The following is a 12,391-nucleotide window of genomic DNA, read 5'->3' on the forward strand; positions in this document are numbered from 1 at the left end:
GAAATCCACCTCACAGACATTTTTATTTGGAAAGATTAAACAGTGGCAAAGACGATGCAACTCGGAGCGTTTCCGAGGGAGCAGGGGCAGGGAGGGTGGCTGTTCCAGGCCGGCGGGCGGATGCCGGGCGAGGACTCCGGGAGGGGGTGGGGGGCAGCGCCAGTGGGTGACACTGAAGCCCCCTAGCCTTGCCTAGGGTTTTCGGACCAGCGCGGGGCAGATGAACTAAGCGGGTGTCGGCGCCCACAGACCTAGGGCGTCCCGAGTTACTTTTGAGTGGTGAGGAGTGAGTCCAGCAGATTGTAAGGAGAATGGTTTGTTGGTGAGCTGTGAATAATGTGTTCGTGAATAGGCTAGGTGTGAAAAGCTGTACTCAGGGTAGGGTGCTGGGGGTGTGTGTCTGTGTTTAATTAGAAATGGTTGTTTCATAGATTCCATGATCTTTATTCTCTGTGTTTTTAAACTTCTAACAATTAGAGCTTTTTGTGTTCTCAGGGAAAAGGGACTCCTTTAAAATATTGCAGCTTGGGAAAATGGCTGTGATTGCTTTAAACCCGAGGTAGGTTGGTGGAGAGAGACAGAGTGAGAATGGATTTTAAAAAGCCATCTGGGCTGGGATTCCCCTTATTGCCCGGCTAAGAGCCCAGGCTCAAGACTCTCCGTTGCTATTGCATCGAGTGGCACTGCAAGAAGCTGGTGTTTTCTTTCATATCTGGGCGGTTCGGGATTTTTTTCTTCTATTTTGTCTTTATTCAATTCACATTGGAAATGCCCCCATAGAGCTTATGGTTAAAATATGCTTGTTCTAAGGACGCCTGGGTGGCGCAGTGGGTTAAGCCTCCGACTTCGGCTCAGGTCATGATCTCAAGCCTCGCATCAGGCTCTGTGCTGACAGCTCAGAGCCTGGAGCCTGCTTCGGATTCTGTGGCTCCCCCTCTCTCTGCCCCTCCCTGGCTTGCTTGCTCTCTCTTTCTCTCTCAAAAATAAATAAACATTAAAACAATTTTTTTTAAATATGCTTATTCTACACATGCTTCGCTAGTTAGTTGATAGAACCATACATGGGCTGAAAGAATATTCCACTTAATTCTTACTGAGACAATTTATCTTTTTTTCCACCCTGCCTTAGCAGAAAACAAAAAGAGTAATGGGTCTTTTTCACTTTACCTTTTTATTTTCTTTGCCACACCTTTGGGTTTGTGAGATGGCCCACTCTATCTTAAACTGATAAGCATGTAACGCCATTTGAATACTTTCTAGTATGTCCTAGGCCATATGACTCAATTGTGGTTTGTGCTTAAAAGAGTAAAAGATTTCAGAAACCTTTTCAAAATGGTACTCATTTGATGAAAGTAATCCAATTTCCTGTCAACATACTGTCACATATTTAATCATCCATTTCATTTTATTCCTGTAATAAAATCTTCCCAAGTTTGGCCTTCCCAATGCTAAAGTGGGCAGTGATCTTTCTCTGTCAGTTTTTGAGGCATACATTTTGGAACGGCTTCAGTCTTATATCGGTCTGGTGGCCCCCTGCCAGAGGCCACATAGTGTAGTGGGTAGGATCATCAGACTGCATCCAGTTCTGTGGCCTTGGGTAGTGTCTCTTGCCTCATTTTTCTCACCTGAAAAGTGGACATAATAATACCTATTTCATAAAGTGGTTGTAATAAATTTATTAATCTATCTGAAATTTATAGGATAGGACATTTCATGAATGCTGGTTATTATTCACTTAATATTAGGTCATGGAAGATTTGCTTCTTCTTGAGCAGTGAGAAGTCTACTATATAGTGATGTGACATTACAGTGACATTTCTCCTTCCCAGGGTGAAGGGGAGTCATCTGCATACCTTAGGATCCATCCTAATCTGCTTTGTAGCACTTCCTCCCAGCTTGAGTTTCCTGCAGGTACACGTCGTTTCCCAAAAACACCTTTGCCATTGCACATGATCTGAATCAGCAGAGTAGCAGACCTTCCAGCTGGAGAGAGAAATATGGGCAGTTGTATTAGATGGGGTGCTTCTGGAAAGCAGGGCTATGCAGGGTGACTAACACTCTTTGAAACTGCTCACAATACCAGTTTACTGCCTTAGTTGTTGAGTGAATAAATGAATAAATGAAATCCTAACTAGCTGATATTAACAAGCTGATAATAATTACTTCAAGGCCTTCTTTGTACTGTTGTATATATTTTTCATGCGATACTTGACTCTCTAACTGAAATTCCACAACGACTAAGGCATTATTTTAAGATTATTGCCACTGATATCCTTGCCTTCTGTCTCCTTATTCTCCATTCCGTTCTTCACACTGTAACTAAGCTGGTCTTTCTAAAACTCAAATCTGATCCTGTCCCTGCTACGATGAAACTTCTTGAGGGACCCCTATTAAGCTTTATGAATGCATTGAACTCGACTCTCTTGCTTTTCCAGCTTCAGTTGCATCTCTGACCCTACCCCAGGTGCCTACCAACCCTTTGGCTCAAGCCAGCTTCTTTCACTAAAGCTCACCATGCTGTTGCTTTTCTAGGTATACATTTCTCCTTTTTCTGGGACATTCTGCCTCTTTCCTCTTCTCCATTTTACCTAGCTGTTCCTATTCATGCAGCACTTCTCAGCTTACTGGTATCATTAATATTACTAGCTATTCTCTCTCGGGTGCTTGCCATCTGCCAAACATTGTGTCAGATTTATGTCACAGGTTTCACTGAATGCTCACATCAACTCTTAGAGCTCAGTGCTGTCATTATTCTTACTTTCAAGTTGATGGAATTGAGGCTTAGATGGATTAAATCATTGGCCAGGATCATAGAGTAGAACCAGTGAAACCAGGATTTGAACTCAGGTTTGTAGGACTCAAGCTCTAGTCACAACCACTGTGATACTAGACAACCAAGTCTAGGGTTGGCTCTCCTTTTATGAGCACCTATGACTCTTTGCACTCCCTTCTGTGGTATTTGTCGTACTTTATGGTAATGGCCTGTTTTACCTTTCTGTATCCCTCCACTGTTATGAAAACTGTCAGGGCAGGGATCACATCTACATTCTTCAACATTTTATAACCAGGACCTTGCACACAAGAGTCATGCAGCAAATATCTTTTTGAACAAGTGTGTCCATGACTTTAGGTCAACCTTAGATTTCCCTCCTTATGACATATTTGGTGTTTTGCAAGCATTCTCAATTAACAGAGCCCCAAAAGTTTCATTATAAGTGCAGGTGATTTATAACTGTTTTACTCTTCCTCTCCTTTCCCCTGACTCTGTCTCTTATTATTTTGCTTGTTTTTATAAAAATCCTGAGAAATCCTTCTTTATCAAAGCATCATGTTATATTTAATGACTTTTCTTTCTTGGAATAAAGGACTGAGAACCGAACTCAAGAAAATAACCCTCTGTGAAAGGAGTGTTTGCCACAATGGGGCCTCCCAAGATTAATAAAACACAGACACTATCTGCAGGAAGCTTAAGTTTTAGTGAAGAAAACTGTGTACAGAGTCAGCAAATAATGTTAAGTGTCTCATAATTCTGTGTCTTCATGAATAGGAATATTTTAATGTTTAATACTTTAAAGACAAATAAATTAGCTTTTAGAACTAGTCTTTTTTTTTTTTTTTAGTTTTTGAGAGAGTGTGTGCGCATGCTCATGTATAAGTGGGGGAGGGGCAGAGGGAGAGGAAAAGAGAGACTCTTTTTCCATGCCCACTGTGGAGCCCGACCAACACAGGCTCCATCTCGTGACTGTGAGATCATGACCTCAGCTGAAATTAAGAGTTGGATGTTTAACCAACTGAGCCATCCAGGCACTCGGAGAACCAGTCATATTTTAAATGAATCCAGCTTAATTTCTGAAGGAAAAAAAGTCAGTTTACAAATGTCAATGTCCTATAAACAAATACCTAAGAGCTAATGTAAGACAAGTGACAGGGTGTGAGAATTGGGTTTTTAAAAAATTTAAAATTTTGGATAAATTATACACTTCTGCAATACTAAAATGAAAAGGTGTAAGAGGATAAATATGCAGTGAAGTTGTCTCCCTGCTCTTGTACCTGACTACCTGGTTCCCTTTCTTAGAGGCAACTTTTAATACCATTTTCTTGATTTTTCCTTCTAGCAGGTTTTTAGTACCTAATAAATGATTAACTGACAAAGGCTACTCAAGCAAAATTGTAAAGTATATCCTGTGCCCTTTAACCCCTCTTTGAGAGTTATTTTATCCTTTACCAGGTATCAAGGATTGGTATGTGGAATATTTTGTCTAGGAGAGAAAAAAACAGAGACTCATTCTCACAGTGTGAGAATGGCTTTAATTATCCTTTCCTGGACCATTTGCATTTTTAGGGACCTCTTTAGGAAGGCAATGCATAGCACAGTAATAAATCTCAAAAGTGGAATTAGACATTAAGGTAGGGCAGGGAGGTATAAATGGAAAGAGTGAGCAATACATATTTCGATAGAAATTCCCCTTTTATTAGAGCACTTAACTGTTTGGATCTACGTATTTTGGCCCTGGGTATATTCTTTGGTTAGGCTAAAAGCATAACCCTTTTGATCCCAGAGGCAAATTGAATATGAAACCAATGTCTAATGACTAGCTAACATGTGCCAAGTTATGCGTGTCTGTGAATTGCAAAACATGGTATTATTATTAGCTCTATTTAAAAGAAGGAAACTGAGGCTTAGGTAACCAGAGTTAAGTAAGTTGTCCAAAGACACACAACTAATAAGTGACAAAACTGAGATTTTCATGAAAATATGAAGGTCATTTTTGCTTGAAGTGCTTGTAGCCTGTTGTGGTTAATCATAACAGAACATTAAATCAATACAAAACAACTACCTGAATCCCATTTTATACAGCTAACAATACATAATCTCAGTTGGATATTAACGAAGTGAATGTTTTACTTCTGTCATCTCATAAATGAGAGTAGATTGTTTTCATTTTAGTTAAAAAATAATTATCTGGTCATTTACATGAAACACCAGAATTATTTTATTTTTTTTATTATATGAAATGTATTGTCAAATTAGTTTCCATACAACACCCAGTGCTCCTCCCAAAAGATGCCCTCTTCAATGCCCATCACCTACCCTACCCTCCCTCCCACCCCCCATCAACCCTCAGTTTGTTCTGTTTTTAAGAGTCTCTTATGCTTTGGCTCTCTCTCCCACTCTAACCTCTTTTTTTTCTTTTGTTTTCCCTTCCCCTCCCCCATGGGTTTCTGTTAAGTTTCTCAGGATCCACATAAGAGTGAAAACATATGGTATCTGTCTTTCTCTGTATGGCTTATTTCACTTAGCATAACACTCTCCAGTTCCATCTACGTTGCTACAAAGGGCCATATTTCATTCTTTCTCATTGCCACGTAGTACTCCATTGTGTATATAAACCACAATTTCTTTATCCATTCATCAGTTGATGGACACGTAAGCTTTTTCCACAATTTGGCTATTGTTGAGAGTGCTGCTATAAACATTGGGGTACAAGTGCCCCTATGCATCAGTACTCCTGTATCCCTTGATGAAACCCCCAGAATTACCTAGGCACAATTTGTCCAGAATTGTGTTGTTTACCAGGAGGCTGGACGATTGCTTTTTTTAAATGCACACATTTCCTCAAACTTCTTTTTAACATCAGGTGAGAAAACTGCCCTAAACCATAATTAGAAATTACTCTTACTCTCACCAAGATGGAAGGTGAATGTGCTGGAGGCTCTTTCCATGGCAGTGGATTAATAGTTCGTGATAAACTTCACCTCCAACTGGATAGAACAACTGCTCCTTTTCAGGATGTTTCTTTTTTGACTCTACTTGGCCTTGGCAATGAATGTTTGGAAATTGATATGTCTTGGAAACTGGAGTACATCTATTATATAATGCAATCTATTCCCATGCAGTTGATCTTGAAAGCCTTGAAAATAAAGAACATAATGATGAGTAGGGAGTGACTTCTATTAGATACTATTAGCTGAAAATGAGCTTTCTGCAGAGATTCCTAGAATCATTAGAGAATCGTTATAAAACTAAGAAGGCAGAGATGGATCCCTATAATTCAGATATGCTGGAAAATTGCTTTTGCATGTATTTAAATTCTTGTTGAGCTCATATTTCCTCAAAATTAGTTTTATTAGAGTAATGATGTGTATCTATCCATTACTATATGCCTCAACACAGAAAAATGTACTTAAGACTTTCGAACAAATAGATTTACCTTCCATTGATTTTTCCTCATAAATAAATTATTCATGGCCTCTTATGAATCTCACTATAAATTTGGAGATGCATGTTTAAAAACTGAGTGCTGGTTGTTACTTATTTTACTGGCATTTGCTGTTCAACTCTGTAACCACTTCAGAAAGCCTCATTTTCTAACTGGACATGTGGTAGAGTTCATTCTCCTGCTCAAGGGGTATCATAATTAAAGTTAAAATAACTGAAATTTTAATGAGAGAAAGAGAAGTTTCATTCCTGTCTTGTATAGAACATGGCGTGTTGTTCATTCCAGATAGTCAATAAATATTTACCATAAATAAATCCCCAGTGTTCCATCACAATGCTCCCCTCACCTTTGAAGTTAGCTTTTATTGCTTTCCCTAAACTGATATGAGGTATTAAATCTGTTAGAGTCCTCAGGCCCGTTTCATAAGTAGGCACTTTTCATCCAAATGGACAAGCAGGAGTAGTCTCAAACAACAAATCCCATTTAAAATGCGTGCATATGATGCCATCCTAGTTCACTTCATCATTGTCAAACAGTTTAATAATGTACATTGTCTTCCTGAAGCTGAGTGCTGAAGGAGCAGTAGTATCACATGGAAAGAATAAATCATCAGACTTTAGACTCCTGTTTCTAAATGTTTAGGTCATCCAAGCAAGTATGACCAGAGGAAAAAACACAGCAGACTAAAAAGATGAAAGTATACATTATTACGGGGTCGGTTTAAATCACTGTGGGCAAACTTAACTTAGTTTATGTTAGCAAATTAAAGAGAATACAACCTCTAAGCTGCTTTTGCAAGTAGTGCGCTCATGGGAGGAAATTGTCATTATAGTGAAGATGAATACATCAGTATGTTGCTTTATTTGAATATGTGTGATTAAATAAACCTTTGCCTTAATTAAAAATATTTATTTGATTTCTTTGTTCTTGTTTCAGAAATATTAGAGTTTTCTAATTTGCTTACAGGTCCTATTCATAGGGGACATGGAGGGTGAGAGAAGGATAAGAGATATGGAAAAATTGATGGGGCAATGTTGATAACTTACATTTGTGAGATGAGATGAGGGTTTGATGAATAAAAAATACTGGTTTTTATTCAACCTGAAACATTATACTTGTCCTACTTAATTAACCAATCATATAAACTCATGCCTTGCTAATGATGATCCATTATGAGATGAAGCTGAATTATGAGTGCATGATTGCATTAAAAATGACTGTGCTTTTGAAGGTAAAGCAATAGTAGTTGCATGACTCCTGTATGTTTATGCATTCAACAACTGTCTCCTACATGCCAGACCCAACGTTTGGTGCTAGGGAGATAGAGATGAATTAGATCTCACTAATGCCCTCAGGATCTCACAGTTCACCAGGGATGCAGACTGGTGGCAGATGCTTGCAGAACAAGGGGAGAGGTTTCACGACAGAGTTCTCTCTGGTGCTATGGAAACTCCGAGGAGGTATATCTGACCCACACCAGGACTTCTCAGAAGAGATTATTGAGCTAGAAGTAATGGGAGAAGTCAGAGAGGACAGCCTTCCAGAGATAGAGAGCACTATGAAGTAGAATGAGGGTGATACTCCAGTAAAAATTAATTTCATTAATGTTGAAAAGGATGCAGGATTGAAAAAAGCCCACCTATGCCCTCTCAGAACTTTGAGATTTTGGATCTGTAACTCCCAAGTTCACCAAGAGAACTATATCCTTAACTGTATTTCCTGTTTGGGGCCTAAAGGGATTTGGTTCCCTAGCACAACCTATTCCTAATTGTCCACTTATTTCTTGAGGTTGCTAGCATGCCATTTTGCAGACGCAGTAATTTTTCCTCTTTGGCCCCAAATTTGTCACATTAGGATGTATCAGGCAAATATGACATCCCATAGTATATAGATATATATAACATTATCCAGTCAAGATAAGAGAAAACTATTTCCTCTTTGCTGTCAAAATGTGTTTTTATTTACAAATCTCTCCATCTTGGCAGAGTTGAATTTTCTACATGCTGTGAAAGGCAACGTGGTAGGGATATAACGCCATCCTAGAGGTTAGGGGATGCTGGTTTTGACTTTTTGCCTTGATATGAATATCTAGTATTCTTTACAATTTGGAGATGCTCTGCTTTCTTTCTGGATCTCAGGTCATGTTGAGATGGGACATGGTGGGTGAGAGAAGGATAAGAGATGTGGAAAAATTGATGAGGCAATGTTGATAATTTACATTTGTGAGGTGAGATGAGGGTTTGATGAATAAAAAATACTGGTTTTTATTCAACCTGAGACATTATATTTGTGCTACTTAACTAACCAATCATAAAACTTATGTCTTGCTAGTGATACTCCATTATGAGATGAAGCTCAATTTACTCTGTTTCAAAAGCTCAGCTTCCTTAACCATTCATAACATACTTGAAAAGTAGTTTTTTTGTATAGAAAGCTATAGATAAAAGCCATTGGAAGAGTATAATATCCCTAGACCCACACAATTTCTATCATCCCATGACTCTCATCAGTGTCTGCCGGTTGATGTGTCTGTGGTAAACGTGAATCAATGGCCTGAAGAAATGAAGAGCAAGTGGATATGAAATATGTTCTGGAAACTGTGTTTTTTGCTAGACATGCCCATGGCAGTTCTTTCTTATAAACTCTTCTTACATATGTGTTGATTTCCACTCCTGGTACTACATTTTGAGCTCTGTTTTCTAAATTTTGACTTTTGTCTTCCAAAATTGCATGTTATTTTTCTGAATAAAGAAAGAAAAAAGATAGCCATTTAACTGTAGCTTTTCTGTAGTTACCTATGTATAATTTTTAAAATATAATTTATTGTCAAATTGGTTTCCATATAATACCCAGTGCTCATCCCAGCATGTGCCTTCCTCAATACCCATCACCCTCTTTCCCCTCTCCCCCACCCCCCATCAACCCTCAGTTTGTTCTCAGTATTTAAGAGTCTCAATGGTTTGCCTCCCTCCCTCTCTGTTTGTAACTATTTTTTCCCCATCCCCTCCCCCATGGTCTTATGTTAAGTTTCTCAAGATCACACATGAGTGAAAACATATGGTATCTGTCTTTCTCTAACTGACTGATTTCACTTAGCATAGTACCCTCCAGTTCCATCCATGTTGCTGCAAATGGCCAGATTTCATTCTTTCTCATTGCCAAGTAGCGTTCCATTGTATATGTAAACTACATCTTCTTTATCCATTCATCAGTTAATGGACATTTAGGCTCTTTCTATAGCTATGTATAATTTAATATTGTTAAAAGTAAGATATTGATGTAATTATTTTTAAAACTTGGAGGTATGTTTGTGGTAAACTTGGACATTCTTTGTCTGAAATCATTCAAAGAGCTAAAATTAATAATCTTGTTGCAGTTAAAAGATACTAATGGAAGAAAAACACATCCACTTTATTCTCTTAATTGTTACTATTTTTTTTTTTTTTTTAGTCCTAGGGAACCATCATTTTACAAAGAAAGAACTATAGTTCAGCTTTGGGTCATATTTTAGGTCACTTGTGATATAAACATATTTTCTAATTCAAGAGTTTTCTGTGGAGAAATTAAAATCTAGTGCTTTATTTTGAGGTACTGAAACCATTTTGCTCTTGCTTTTGGTATTCTTCTGACTTTTCTTATGCCATCTTAGTCCTCTAGCAGGGACCCAGGTTTTCCAGCTCCTCTTCCTGCAAAAAATACAGTGTTGAGAGAGAGAAGTACCCTAGTCACAAAGGGTACTGATTTCATTTTTACATTACGCTCAAACTAAGCATCTCTAAAGCTTTCAGCCTCCCCTAGTCTCCAAGCTTCCCCAGGCCACCCCATGTGAGTAGTTTAACAACGAATAGAGCACAGCTTCAAGACAAGGCTTCTTGTATAGTTGTGTGTGTGTTTTCAAAGTGCTGCTCTCCAGCCATCATAGAGGGGTCATGAAATCAATTCAGTGGGTCATGACCAGCCCTTTTATTTTTATTGTAACAGAATCAATAGAAAATGTCAGAGTACACTGCAACATAGTAGGATAAATACAGTGTCGTGAAACTTTTTTCATTTTGATACATTTGTGTTTGTATGTATAGTAATTACGTATATAAAATACATTCCTTGCTGTAGATAATTGGCAAAAAAAAAAAAAGTGAAACCCCCCTGTATCTCCTTTCAACCAGATTGCACCTTTTAGCCTCTTCATAGAAATTCTGGAGGACCATGCCTGTTGTCCAGTTGGGATCTGGGAATCATGGCAAAAATCCCAAATGTTTATGTATATCAAGTCACATTTTATTTCCATTTACCTAGGTTAGAAATGGAACCTTCTGGCTATTTGGACCCCTGTCCATTCAGGGGAGAAAAAAAAAAGTTTACTTGAGGAACATGAGGAGGAGAAAGACTGTCAACTCCACCATTTTCTAGACACTGATTCTGCCTCTCCTTTGGTAACATTCTAAGCCAGTTAAGGGAAGGTTACATTGATTAAAACGGGCAAGCATGGTTTCCATTTGAATGGGCACCTTTTTCATTTTTTTGAGAGTGGATTCTGTGGTGGCGCCACAGAACTGAACCACAGAGTTCCTTGCATCCAGAGGGGTGACTCCTGACATTTTCCTGCCAGCAGCCTCCAGGTGAAAGCTATCTGCATTGACCCCAGGAAGCCTCAGTGTCTAATGTCAGGATTTCCATTCCACTAGAGATGGAAACTCAGAACACTTTTCTGTTGTTGTTGTTCAAAGAACCCCAGAATATGTCAAAACGCAGAATCTCCTAAAACATAATTTTAATGTTCACATCATTTTCAGAACACTGACTAAAGGCCTAGCAGGGACCTTGAAAATCACTGGTTTCACCATTTTTCTTTCACACTTGTGCAACACTGAATAGGTGTAAATCCAGCCTTTACAGAAGAACGCCCAAATGAAATTTAATTTTCTTCCTCAAGTAACCCATTTCAGCAATATTTGTGAGTGTTGGTGCTCATTAAGTATGAGTCATTTGGACTGACATACAGGTTTGGGTTCATTCTGACAAAGTGTATTTGGTTAGGAACAAGTTAGTCTGTGATTACAGGAAAACGGTACCCGATTTCCAATGGTAAACCCCACCCCCACCCCCTTCACAGCTGAGCAGCCTAGTCCTGAGAGTGGAGTGTACTCTCACACCTGCTCTTTTGTCCCCCTCAAAAGGAGTGCTGTCAAGATTTCGGTAAGGGAATGATAATAGAGGCAAACAGTGTGTTGCTGTGATTGGAGAAATTGTGTGTTTGTAGAAAAAGGGCTTGGAATTGTGCATCTTGGAACTATGTTTACGTGAGAAAAAATGGGTAGTGCAATTGTCATGTCTATGACAACATTTTTCTTTGTGAGCACTGAGCTGGATAACTGAAGCCTCGGAGTGGTTTGCAAGAGAACTGAGGACGAATATTGCTTCTAATCTGGTCCCCAGAGAGAAGCTTCTTGGTGAGGGGGGGAAGGAATGGGGATTTAGGCTGGAACACTTTTTTGAAAGTAAATGACGAAAAACATACAAGACGTTGCCCGCTGGCCTCAACGTGGCTGAGGGCTCAATTAGGATTCGATCCACGCTCCCTGAAAACACTTGCCTGCCCTGAGGTCAGCCTAATGACTGGAAACTCTGCAAATGTAACAGCTACTGTCCCTTGGACTGTTTTCAACACACAACATATGCACATACAGTTTATACACACTCAGTATCAAGTTTGGATAAAATCAGTTTTCTAACAATGTCTTCCTTGTGTATAATGCTTGGTAGTGATGCAGATCATCAAAACCGATTAGAGAGATTCTTGAGTTACATTATTTTGGTGGACCACTATCCAGGAGAAATATTTTTTTTTAATGAATTCTGCTTTTTCACTGGGCTCTCTCAGCCCAGGATCACCTCTATATCATCCTTCCTTCCTCTTGATGTCACCCCTTTTTAGAGCTGTCAATGGAGGAGAAAGGGTGTATGCAGTTCCTGGAACTTTCTTACCCTCCCTTACCCTCCTCTTGTTGGGGAGTTCCTTTAACACCATGGATTTATCCTCATATTCTGGGTCTGGATAGTGATTTTCATATTGCAGGTTTCAACTCATAGGTGGATCATAAAGTCCACCTAGCAGGTCACTCTACTTTTTGTTTGCTTTCTTGCAAACGAACTAGAATTGAAAATACCGG

The 12,391-nt window shown here is 39.0% G+C and overlaps 1 protein-coding gene across 11 annotated transcripts in view; it reads left to right on the forward strand.

The window, feature by feature from the left end:
* Positions 1 to 12,391, forward strand: part of DDAH1 (dimethylarginine dimethylaminohydrolase 1) — a 241,762-nt gene that overhangs the window by 106,344 nt on the left and 123,027 nt on the right. The gene's annotated exons all lie outside the window — the stretch shown is intronic.

Source organism: Panthera pardus, unplaced genomic scaffold, assembly GCF_024362965.1.
Source record: "Panthera pardus isolate Hobbes unplaced genomic scaffold, ASM2436296v1 HiC_scaffold_11, whole genome shotgun sequence".
Classification (NCBI taxonomy): domain Eukaryota; kingdom Metazoa; phylum Chordata; class Mammalia; order Carnivora; family Felidae; genus Panthera; species Panthera pardus.